The 12,947-nt window shown below is 46.5% G+C and overlaps 1 protein-coding gene across 1 annotated transcript in view; it reads left to right on the forward strand.

Annotated features, from left to right (window-relative positions):
* The window catches only part of FNDC1 (fibronectin type III domain containing 1), a 111,325-nt gene that overhangs the window by 13,043 nt on the left and 85,335 nt on the right, over positions 1-12,947 (forward strand). The gene's annotated exons all lie outside the window — the stretch shown is intronic.

A 12,947-nucleotide genomic window follows, 5' to 3' on the forward strand; every position in this document is an offset into this window, starting at 1 on the left:
AAACATTTAAGAGATTAAATGTCCTCTTAGAATTCAAGCTGTGGAGAGCACTGAGACCACACTTTGTTCTCCAGTCATCCCAGCCTGGGGAGGACTTTCTGACCCTTGATAATGTATATTGTTTGTCGCACTCAACTGGTGTTTCCCGTCGGATGCCCTTGTTCCTCTTCTCAGATGCCAACAGGGTGCTGCCCTCAGGAGACTGAACACCTCTGTTTTTCGTGCCTATCTGTGATTGCTTCTCTTGTATCCCAGGCCAGTGCCTTGGTTAGTAATCCCATGCCACCCAATCGACACATTCAGAGCTGTTTACCTTTGAAGGTGGGCTTCCCAGTTGGGTCAGTGGTAAAAAAATCTGCCTGCCAGTGCAGGAGACGTGGGTTTGATCCCTGGGTCAGGAAGTTCCCCTGGAGGAGGAAATGGCAACCTGCTCCAGTGTTCTTGCCTGGAGAATCCCATGGTCCATAGGGTCACAAAGAGTCAGACATGACTGAGCGACTGAGCATGCAAGCACCTTTGAAGGTGGGGGAACCTGTTGGGGTTTGACTGGGGAGAACCATCTAGTCATGGCAAAGGTTGAAGACTATTTTAGACACATCACTGATAGGCAGACTGAATAGGGGAAATGGGATTAGATGACCCAACTTTCCTCTTAACTCTCAAGATTTAAAAATTCTAGTAAGTACATTCTGTGAATTAATTCCCAAGAATGAGGAAGGTGAAAACCCAAGGCCCATTGACGCTCTGTGAGGAGGGAGCACTGGCCCAGAGCCCAGGTACTGGGAATCCTGCCGGGTCATTTTCTTTTGGGTTGAAATTGGTGACATCAATCCTGTGGCTCTTCTTCCTGTATCTCATATTGTTGAGTGCTTTATGATCTTCTTTCACATTTTATTCTCACATAAATCCTTTGAGGGTAGCCGTAGCAAAGGATGAAATTAAGTTTAATGTTTGCAGAGTGAAGCTTCAGTGGCATATTTGCTTGGTTTGGGGCTTTGAATAGGGAATATATATAGTTGTACTCAGTCATGTCTGACTCTTTGCAGCCGCACGGACTGTAGCCTGCTAGGCTCCTCTGCCTATGGAATTTTTCAGGCAAGAATACTGGAGTGGGTTGCCATTTCCTACTCCAGGGGATCTTCCCAACCCAGGGATTGAACCGGCATCTCTTGCATCTCCCACATTGGCAGGTGGATTCTTTACCACTAGCACCACCTGGAAAGTACTTGAATAGGGTGGGCATGTCCTATTTACAAGTGGAGAAAAATGGGCTCTTCTCTGCCTTTACTTGACACTGATGGATATTCACTTCTTCTTGAAAATCTCTCTACCCATGTCTGCCACGATGCAACCTGAATCCTGGTTCTCTATTTTATCACTAATATTTCAGATTTAAAACAACTTTGAGTCGTCTTTTAGACATCAGTGTTCTTTGGGTTCCATCAGAGATGCTAAGTAGATGGTTGAAAAACCCTGGTGCTCAGAGGAAAAGCCATTCAGGAACCATCAGCACATGAATGGAGTTTTCAATCCTGGGACTCGATGTGCTAACTGAGAAGGCCCCGGAAGTGCACGCAGAGAAGAGAGTGGTCCAGAGCGGGGCTTGGAAGCACTTGAACGTTTGAGTCCTGGCAAAGAGGGAGGAGCTGAGAAAGGAGACTGGCGATGGGGAAGAGAAACCAGGGAGCAGGGTGCCCTAGAAGGCAGGAAATTGTGGGGTTGGAGGACAGGAGAGGTGCTTTCAGGAGGAGCATCATTCATGGGCTTGGAAGCACTTGAATGTTTGAGTCCTGGCAAAGACGGAGGAGCTGAGAAAGGAGACTGGCGATGGGGAAGAGAAACCAGGGAGCAGGGTGCCCTAGAAGGTGGGAAATTGTGGGGTTGGAGGACAGGAGAGGTGCTTTCAGGAGGAGCATCATTCATGTGGCTGGAAGAAGGGTAAGTCCAGGACCAGGAACGAGGATTCAGCAGCATGAAGTCCTCCTGACACTGACAAAAGCTCGCTCAGTGCAATGAGCTCCCGTGTCCCCGTGAATTCAGCTTCCACTGATGACTTTCAGTCTCATACCTTTGGCTCTGATTTCTCTCCAGGACTCCATTTATTCCTTGTAGCTACAGTCAGGGCTGAGAGGCAACCAGACGTAGTAGGCAGGACATGGTCTGTGGTTTCAGGCCACAGACAGTGGCCTGGCTGTGACCACTGTCACTTCGTAGCTGTGTGCCCTTGGCAAGTCACTCAACTCTCTAAGACTCAGTTCTTTCGTTTTTGTTTTTGGTGGTGCTGGGTCTTTGTTGTGGTGTGGTGGGCTTTTTCTAGTTGCATCATGCGGGCTCCCCAGGTGGCTGAGTGGGGAAGAATCCATCTGCCAAACAGAAGACAGGGGCTTGATCCCTGAGTTGGGATTGAGGGGAGGAAATGACAACCCACTCCAGTGTTCTTGCCTGGGAGATGCCAAGGACAGAGGAGTCTGGTGGGTTACAGTCCATGGGGTTGCAAAGACTCTGACACGACTTAAGTGACTTAGCCTGTGTGTACGAACTCTTTTTAACCACCTGTGGATCCCCAGTGCAGAGCTCAGAATCTGACACATAGTAGGTACTCAGCAAATATCTGTTGCAGAAGTAAATGCAATGGCTGGCCTCAGTGGGCATGTGACACGTGTTCCTCGCCTTTCTCCTTTACTGCTGACTCTGGTTTTCCCTTTTCACCAACGGTCCCACTGCAGTGCTTGAACTGCTTGCTTATTGGCTGTGTTGCGAATGTTTGCATCTCCACTGCTAGTTTATTTCCCTCTAAACCCATTCATAACCAGTAAGCTATTATCTGAAATATTACAAGATTTTAAATGTGAAAATATATTTTAAAAAGTGATTATCCTCAGCCATCTGGGTTGTCACTGGATCTGTGCGGCTGGCTTCTGGAACTGCCAGCCTCAGTAACCCTGTTTTATACCTTCCTCTCCATAGCATTTTCTTGGCTTCTCTTCTAAGGGTATTTTTTAGGGAGCTCTGAGTAAGATGAGTGGTGATTTTAGCGACAGTAATGCCCAAGTATTTAACATAGTTAGACAATGACTTTCACATTTTGGGACAAGGAATGAATTTTCAAGGAGTTTTTTTTGGCTGGTGTGTCAAGCAGTTCGTAGTAGGCTGAATTTAAGCTGGACCAGCAAACAATGATTATTCTTTAAGAAACTATTTCTCAGCCGCGAACTGAATTTGAAGAATGTGCAAAAGATCCCACAAAAACCCGAGAAGGACGGGTTTCTGGGTTTCTGCTGCTGGTCAAGAGCAGGCAGGAGTCCTGTTATTCCCTTCTCTTACTTAGGCATTTTCTTTTCAGGGTCCTTTGTTTTCTTATGTTTGTCATAAATAAGTGTATCTATGGAATTCCTCCAACTTCATTTCCCTAAACCTTTCTGGGGGCTTCCCTGGTGGCTCAGCGGTAAAGAATCCACCAACATTGCAGAGGACACTGGTTCCAGAGGTCAGTTCGATCCCTGGGTCAGGAAGATCCCCTAGAGAAGGAAATGGCAACCCACTCCAGTATTCTTGCCTGGGAAATCCCATGGTCAGAGGAGCCTGGTGGGCTACAGTCCACAGGGTCGCAAAGAGTCGGATACGACTGAGTGACTAAACTTTTACTTTCATTACACACATGGCATCGTCCCTGTAAGGGGACATGACTGAGCAACTAAACTACCACCATCAAACCATTCTGGAAAGTTGGTGGTTTCGATGGGGAAACATTCTTGTTTTTGTCTTGAAACAGTAGCTTTTGCTTACATTGCTTCCTGAATAAAATGGCCAGGGGCTATAAAACCTTAACTACTAATGATCAAGTTCTGCCAGCTCTGCTGGTTCAGTTCACTCTAATTTCTGGTTGCATCAGTGTCTTTACTCAAGTTGGTGGCATTCTGACAAATAAAGCATTGACATTGTCAAAATCAAATTCCTGGAGTGGATCCCTTAAAAACAACAAACAGGAAGAAATTAAAGTTAAAAAAAAGAAGTTTTCATTTAGAAATTAAGAGAAAAAAGTGACTTGTTTTTATGGACCCAGATAGGATGTTATCAAGGAGCAATGAATCGGGCTGCTAAAAACATGATATCTGGTGAGCAGTGGCTAAGCAGTTTAAGGAATCGTTTATCTTACTCACCAATAAACTCAGGGGCAGAGAGGCTCACAGGGACCCAGTATTTTCACTCTGCCGCTGCAGGCCAGGTCGTCATTCTCAGACTTGTCACTTGATTGATGCCGCAAGACGGCTGCTGCATCTCCAGGTATCTCCAGGTATTGATATACCAAGGCGGGATTAATGGAGGAAGATACAGAAGGCGAAAGCACATGACAGCAGGTCTTGACCCCCCCTTTTTTTTTAATGCTTTCCTGGAAGTGGCAGCAGTAACTTCCTCTTAAGTGTCATTGCCTGGAGTTGACCACGTGGCCACCCCTGGCTACAAGGGAAGCTGAAGGGTCATGAATATTTTGTACCCTCGCCTCTGCTGTAGAAGATGGTGAGAGAGGAAGAAGCTCGGCATGGCTCCTTGGTACCCAACCCACAATGTCTGGGCAGCAGTTTCTGAATTCAGTGCAGACTGCTAAACTGTTCTTAATTAGCTGGGAAACTTGGCTTGCCTGGGACTAGTAAAAAATTCAATTTAAAACATCTCAGAAAACATCTTGAGGGCAAAGGCAGATTCATTTTAAGAGTGTCTGTTGGGCTTGAGTATTTGACTTTAGTTTTGCCACTTGCTGTTTGTCTTGAAGCAGAATTCTTTGCTGCTTCACTTTTTTGTGTTTTTCTGCTCTTTTGATATTCCCCAAGGTGGTAGTGGGGCGGGGGAAGGGGGAGAAAGAAAGAAGATAATGGAGGGGAATAAAATGAGGTTAAACTAGATTAGCAAAAATATTCTCGCTTTCTCTTGTCACTCCAGTTTTCCTCCAAATACAAACAACCAAGAATCTAGAACATTCTAAGCAAACTTTGTCCACTGGGAGCTGTTAACCGTTGAGGTGATAAGAGAGTGCTTGAATGACAGCCCTTGTTTACCAGCATCAGAGGACTGTGGCTGTGTCAAGGGTGCAAGTGGCCTTGGGTGGGAGGTTGGGGACCAAGGAGAAAGCCCTGCCAGTGTGACATCGGGCTCTTCCCCTGAGAAGTCCTCAAGTGCCCACACTGGCAGCCTCGAGCACAACCAGCTTGCATTCAGCCCCCGAGGGGAATAGTTTCCCAAAGCCGAGTGTGAGGATCTGCTCTGTCCATGACACAAAGCCTCCTGAAGCTGGTCCAGCGTGGAGGACGTTTGCACAGGGATGGATGCCCTTGGCACCGACTGTCCAGAGCGGGTGGAAAAGGACATAGACAGACTCTTACTTAAGGATTAGCCAGTGACTCGAATTTTGAGATTTGGAGGCTTCACTTCTTTGAGCTGATGGAGAAAAAATGTGATTCACAATTGTATGCAGTGACCATCTCATGCCCTTATAAGCACAGTGGCATGTATGCGTGTGAGTTTAGCCTTTTAGTCTGAATAAAACGATGCATTGTTGTTATCAAAATACTAGAAAATGCCCAAAGGGTCTGGGGTCTCAGGTTTAGCAGAGGCCACGGGCGAGATGAGTAGCAGGACACGGCTGGCCCCTCTGGTCATTAGGAAACCCGGCCAGAGGCTTCAGACAAACACAAAAGTTGTCTGGGTCATTTGGCATCTCCTAGCTTCTCCATCTACACCCTCACCAGGTAACTATGATGGGACATATTTGCCATATTTGAGGGCATGGTGTGGAATCCAGTAGGTCACCATGACCTGGAGAAGTCCACTGGGTTTTGAAGACCGTGAACCGAGCTTAAAGTCTGGAGACCCTCGGACGCCCTTGATTTCCCGAGGGACTTGGGACATCTGCTTGCCTCGGTGTTTCTCTCTGCAGGAGGCCGGCATTGTGTGGTTCCCGAGGGGGTGTCAGAGGTTCTGTTGGCAGAGCTTTTTAGTTCCCTGGAGTGTTTTTAAGTTTAAAGACTCTAATGGCCTAGAGTTTGGTTTCACTTTTTATTGCAGCTCTCCCTCGAAAACCATGCCAACTGTGGGGGATACTTTAATGGAACCCCGTGCCTAGCGTGAAATGTCAGAAGAGGAGCCAGGCCATTATTTTAATACCCAGACTCCATCTACCCAGCCCCAACTTTCCAGGTGGAAAGCTCAATCAACCATCTGTCCATTTTACCAGCATTGGTCTTACTTCCCACAGTTGCAAAACACCATGTACACCCCCGCTCCGTTTTTTGTTTTCTGAAGGGAAGGTTCACAACTATTTGGCAAATAGAATTCCAACATTCATTTGAAAAATTATTTAAAACTCAGTCATCTCGGTGTTTTGCCCACACATTACCAACCATCTGGATATTTCTGCATTTCTGGATGGATATTCCTGTGCTATTTGGGATCTTATGGATAATTGTTGGATTTTTCCAATCTTCCTCAGAATCATAGTCAGATTTGTAGATCATGTTGCTTCTTCCCCCAAGCTACACTGCATTTCAGTACATCATAACCTTTCTTGGCATATCGATGAGATTTTTGGTCAAACATTCGTGGTTACACTGAAATTTGTGTTTTCTTCATTTCAGAGTCTGGGAACTATTTGGCGGTTTCCAGTGGAAAGTCAGAATTGAATTTCAAACAAAGAAGCAGTAGGGAGACTTACATAAACATGAAGGCTTTTGTGCATTAAAGAGCAATCCTTGGTATACTTAAGAAATAATTTTACCATTTTGGGGTTTTTAGGGACCGGTTTATTTCACAAGCTCTTAACATTCTTTTGGGGGTTTTCTCCGTAACCAGAGTTGTCCCCTCCTACTCCTCCGCCCCCCCTGCCGGACTGGGTGGGCTGCAGGGAGCTCTTAGCTGAGAATGGCAGCCATTCCTGGCTGGTATTTGCCTTCATGTCTTTGGGCGTGTCTCCACTGGCAGCCTTTTGTGACTAAATGTACTGGCTGCCGGGGTAGCTTCAGAAAGTTATTTTTGACTTCCATATAAGATTTTGATTAATAGGCTCTTAATCCATTAGGTTCTGACTGCAAGTGGCGAAAGCCCAACTTGAACTAATTTAAATCCCAGAGTCCGTTGGCTTGTGGAACTGCACATTGGGAAGGGCAGTGGCTGAGCTGGTCTGAGGGAGCCCTAGACTCTTTCTCTCTATCTCTGGTCTCTTCTCCATGGGACAGTAAGAGCTGGTCACCCACAGTTCCAGCCAGAGGCTAAGGCAGTGGCCAGGGTCCGGCTCCAATGAGAACATTTCCTGTGAAGACTTCGGGGCTGGCTGGGGTCACAGGGACAGAGGTCTGTCACCAGAAGAACTGGGGGAGGCTTCACTGGGTAAAAAAATAATGTGTCCTTCACACAGTGCATTTTGGGTTCCCTGCTGTGCAGAGATTTTTTTTTTTTTTTTAGAGTCTTGGAACTCTACAGAAATGTAGTCTCTCTAGAGAGATTTTGGATTCAATTATTTTTACTCCAAGGAATCCTGAAGCGCTGCACGTGTGTGCTCAGTCACCGAGTCGTGTCTGACTCTTTGAGACAGTGTGGACTGTGGCCCACCAGGCTCCTCTGTTCATGGGATTTCCCAGGCAAGAATACTGGAGTGGGTAGCCATTTTCTTCTCCAGGGGATCTTCCCGACCAAGGGATCGAACCCACATCTTCTGTGTCTCCTGCACTGCAGGCAGATTCTTTACCCACTGAGCTATCTAATCGCCACCAATTCCAGTGAAAGATGGCAGAGATGGCAGTTGAGAGAACCCTGACTCCCTCTGGGCATTTGAATGAATCTCTTTGGGCTGAGGCTAAACAAGATGAGAAGAAAGGGAGGAGAGCAGTGTGGACTTCAACTCTTTCCATCTCATTTAAGCCACGAGGCTGAGAAGCCTTCACTCTTGGACTTTACACTTTCCCCAGGCCTTTTGTGATAGAAGGTACTTTGGAACTTGGTATTGTATCTTCAGAGTATCTCTGTGCTGTCATTTCATCTCATTGTTTAAATCCTGTGGGCTGTTTTGGATCCCATGAACTTGGACAAAATTTGAGATTGAAATAAAAAAGGCCAGAGGTGGATTTTCAGGCTATAGGTCAACTTGGCTTTGGGGTTGGTTGAAGAATGAGGCTTCCTCTTTTCAGAGCTTTCTGGTAGTGGGGGCGCTGGGGGGACTCCCCACCTATGACCCCAGGAGGGTACATGGTGGGAGAGTGATTAGTACTGGGGGAAGCTCTGAATGAGGGGGAAGCGGCCTGGACCCTCACTCTGAAAAGGCAGCCACACTTGACCTCAGATTGATGGTCATGTCCAGTGGGGTGAGGGAACAAGCCACTGGGGATGCTTGGGAACTTCCACTGTCCCCTCCCCATGCTCCTTATCCTGTGCTCGCTCCCCTGCTGGACATAAGCTGATTGGAAGGGTGAGTGGTGACAGCCCAGCCTCCACGGCTCTACTTTCTCCATGCGGAGACATTTATGGATTAGCAGAGATAGTCACATAGGTCTCTTGGAGTTCATCTTGCAGGAAGGCTGCTTCACTTTCACTCCTGCTTGCCTGTGGTGGTGGAGGGGGTGTGCTGGGTGGAGGCCAGGGTTGCTACTCTCGCCCCCCACTGTGAGGCAGTGATCCTGAGCTGATCTACTCTGCAGGCTCAGTTGTGTCCACCTGAGGGTTTAGAACTGGAGAGGGAGGGGATACACAAAGCTCCACGGTAGTCACACTCTAGATCCGCCTTCTCCAGGGCAACCTCAGAAGTAATAAACCCGAGAGTTTGATTTTCTGACTCCTGGCTTCCCTGGTGGCTCAGTGGTAAAGAATCCACCTGCCAATGTGGAAGACGTGGATTTGATCCCAGGGGTTGGGAAGATCCCCTGGAGAAGGAAATGGCAACCCACTCCAGTATTCTTGCCTGGGAAATCTCATGGACAGAGGAGCCTGGTGGGCTATGGTCCATGTGGTTGCAAAGAGTCAGATACTACTTAATAACTAAACAACAATATCTACTTTCTTAAATTGATTGAACTCAGATGTTCATAAGGACCACTTTTGTCCCTCATCCTTCAAATCCAGGGAAAGCTCTTGTATACATTTAACCAGATGAGATAAAAATTATGCGTGATTTGTAACTTATCAGCTGAGGAGAAACATATAGGTCCTTTTTCATCACTGTCCAATCATTGATATTTTCATCATTGTCCACTGTGGTTATTTAACATCAATCTATAAATTGTGTAGTATATATCGTGAGTTTTGAGAACTAAAGAGATTTTTCAGATTTGATTTTCAAGTCAAATCAAACTGCTATTGTCTGAGTCATTTCTCTCAGTAAGTATTACTGCTTCAGAACATACTGGGTTCTACCTATTCAGTGCTTTACCAGTTGGATTTTCCACCTCGGCTGTGGGGTATAGCCTCATTATTGATGATGATTCTGTGAGTGGCAGCTCCATCCATTGCTGTCACAGAAATGAAAGAATTTGAGCATGCTTGTCAGCTACTGTTTTGTTTATAGATGGCAGGTTGGCTGTAAATCCAGCTTAGAGTTTTTCATTTATTCCTCTGATGTTTGTTGAACTCTGTGCGCCAACACTGTGGTGTAGCAGATTTGGCTAAAGTCCATCAAGTTGGGAAGCTATGTCAGTGGGGGGCTTCACAACGTCTTCCTCGCATCTGCCATCCGTCTACCTTCCTTTCTCTTTTTGCTTGTCTGGAGAATATAACCAAAACAAACACACAAAAACAACACTTTGGATCCAGAAAGATTCACTTACTATTCTGAATCATAGTCTTAAGCATTTCTCCATGAATGGTGCCATTTTTGGGTCAGTCTTACCCTTGATTGATTGTATTAATGGATTCTGAGCTTTCCTTCTCTTATTCTGAGAAATTGCCTTTGGTAGAGCTCTCTTTCTAGAAACATTTATTTCCAGCCCTTGTGGATAGGCCTGTACCCTGAAGGATGGGTGGTGTGCCTGAACCAAGAATCTTGAATGTGTTCATTTTGGAATTCACATGCACCTCTCACATAGGCAGTGGGGACTTGGTCTGGGATGGTTAGTTGGGAGCTGAGCATGTGGAAGTTATTGGTTGTACGAGTAACTGAAGCCTAGGGGACACCTTACACTTCCCTCCCCAGATCCAGATGGATCCTCTCTACTTCCTTGGAGCCCAGGCCAGTTTTTTCACAGCCACTGGGTCTCTTGTGAGAGAGAGGGAATTTTGGAGGTGGGAGATGAGTCCTTGAGCAGATCTGTACCTTAAGCCTTCAGGGTCTGGGTTAGGCCTGGTTCTTCTCCAGACTTTAGCCTTCATCTTGACTTAGAGCTCTTTTGGATGGATCCAGACTCCCACGGGAGTCTCAGAAGTGAAATAGGACATTGGGAAGTTGTCAGGATCAGCAAATAAATGGTTGCTCCTGGAGTTAAGATAGAGGTCATCAACTGGCAGCCAATGGACTGAGTCTGGCCAGCTGGTGTGTGTGTGTGTGTGTGGTTGTGTGGGTGTATATGTGCTTCTTCATATAGTTTTTTTTTTTTTTTTTTTTACACTTAACTGAGCTAGTATAAAATGGAGAAATTTCACATAAAATCCAGGATTTCTAGCTTCTTAGAAAAACCTCCAGAATGTTGGACAATCTGGGTCCTGAATTCCCTTTTGTCAGCAGGTGCCAGAAACTAAATTGTGCCTTCGTGTAGCGTGTACATTCCTTCATATGTCTCCACTTACTTGCTTCTTCCTGGTCCTCGGGGGGACTCTTGGCTGATCTCATTCGTCCAACCTGAACGTCTTTTTGTCAATCCATCAGTCATTTACGTGAGTACTGAGTATGTGGTCAGGATCTGATGCCCAGATACATGCCAGAGTGGGGAGGTGGGGATGGCGCCCTGTCCACTGTGATAAATGAGCCCTGCACACGGGTGGACCAAGCTGACCCCAGGTACCTAGCTCTGAACTCAGACTTCTTGAGGGCTTTTGTCAGCCCTGGAGAATCCCTTGAAGCTGCTCTGTGGACTCTCCAAGGATTGACATGGAGGAGCCCTTGGAATCTTGGAACCATCCTTAAACAGATGTGGATCCATACTTTGGCCCTTCGACCAAATTGGCCTCCAGGGCCCTCTTGAATGAGAGCTGGAGTTTGGAGCCTAGACCGAAGTGAGAACTCTGGGTGCCAATGGTCCCTTATTTTTTCGTTCTCAAATAGACCAACAGGGGCCTCAGGGGAGCCATAGCACTGACATGTCTAGCTCGGCAATGACCAGGTACCTGAAATGTCATCAAAATACCATTTTGCCGCTTAGTACCTGGTAAAACATTCTTGACTCTGGATGGGTTTGCTGGTGTGAACTGTGGAACGAGTCTGCTGTGGTATGCGGTTGCTTGAGTCACAGCAGACACTGCTGGCTGCTGCTTCTGTCTTGAGCTCCTTACCATCTGTCTCCCTTCAAAGACAGCCTTGACTGAGGGGAGATGGGGAAGGACACGGACAGGAAATTCTTTGTACTAAATCTAAAATCCTGGCGGCTGCAGCTTGAACTCACTTCCACATTTTGCTTTCTACGGAGATGAGAAAACAGCTTGTCACGGCCCTCGTGTGTCCTGCACGCCTTATGAAGTCACCTCCCAACGTCCCCTCTATCGAGCCATGTAATTCCTATCGTGTTGACTTTGGGCTTGTCCTTTTTCTCTTTGGAGAAGCAGTTCATGGTATACATGGCTTTAAAGAATATACCCCTCCTTACCTTAATCAGATGAGAATCCTGAAAACTGTTCCAAGAGGGTTCTGTGCTTCATTTATCTAGCAGTGAGGATGGTCTATGAACACTTACAAATAAGTAAGAAATCACTCTGTCATGTCTCTGCCTTATGCTACCAGAATGGTACTCCTGAAACACAGAACTCAGAATGCAGTCTGCAGACCCTGAAACCTGCTTCACACTTCCTACGTTTCATTTAAGGAATGAAGTCATGATCACCAAATGGTGATCAGGAATAGAACACATCGCTAAGTTTCTAGTCCCAAGAATAGGTCTTCGGTCGAGTAGCCCAGGTTCATGCATGTTGATCTGCACCTGCCTAGAGCTGTTCTTCCTTAATTAGAGGCTGGTTTGATGGATTCCCGCAGAGCTAAGGCATGTAGTGAGGAGTGGCCTGGAGTGACCACAGATTTCCTTTTATCCGTCCTTCCTGTTCTTCTTTTCTTCCAAACTTTTCTGAGTGAGGCATGAGTGCTGTTGACCAGGCAGCATCAGCAATGACATCCATTTTAAAGGTCAAAGTTGATAAGAATCCAGGGAATGATAATGTCCCTTAATTAAGTCACCGTAGTATTGTGTGTTGGAGAAGGCAATGGCACCCCACTCCATCACTCTTGCCTGGAGACTCCCATGGACGGAGGAGCTGGTAGGCTGCAGTCCATAGGGTTGCTAAGAGTCGGATATGACTGAGAGACTTCACTTTCACTTTTCACTTTCATGCATTGGAGAAGGAAATGGCAACCCACTCCAGTGTTCTTGCCTGGAGAATCCCAGGGATGGGGGAGCCTGGTGGGCTGCCATCTGTGGGGTCGCACAGAGTCAGACATGACTGAAACGTCTTAGCAGCAGCAGTATTGTGTGTAACTGGCCTGAGTCATGTGTGTTGGGGGTGGTGTGGGGGAGGTGTTTTGGCCTAAGGTGTTTGGAGAATCTTAAATTCAAGACTGATTTTATAAGGCAGTTGACCCTAAGGGATGATTTCAGGATTCCCTAAAAGCCTTTGTGTTTTAGAAACAACCTTCATTAGGTACTCTCTAAGTCCTAAAATGTCACTATTAGAAAGTTGTTACTTTGGCCCAAGGGCTTCCCTCATGGTTCAGATGGTAAAGAGTCTGCCTACAATGCAGGAGACCAGGGTTCAATCCCTTGGTTGGGAAGATC

This window comes from Bos indicus x Bos taurus, chromosome 9 (assembly GCF_003369695.1).
Source record: "Bos indicus x Bos taurus breed Angus x Brahman F1 hybrid chromosome 9, Bos_hybrid_MaternalHap_v2.0, whole genome shotgun sequence".
Classification (NCBI taxonomy): domain Eukaryota; kingdom Metazoa; phylum Chordata; class Mammalia; order Artiodactyla; family Bovidae; genus Bos; species Bos indicus x Bos taurus.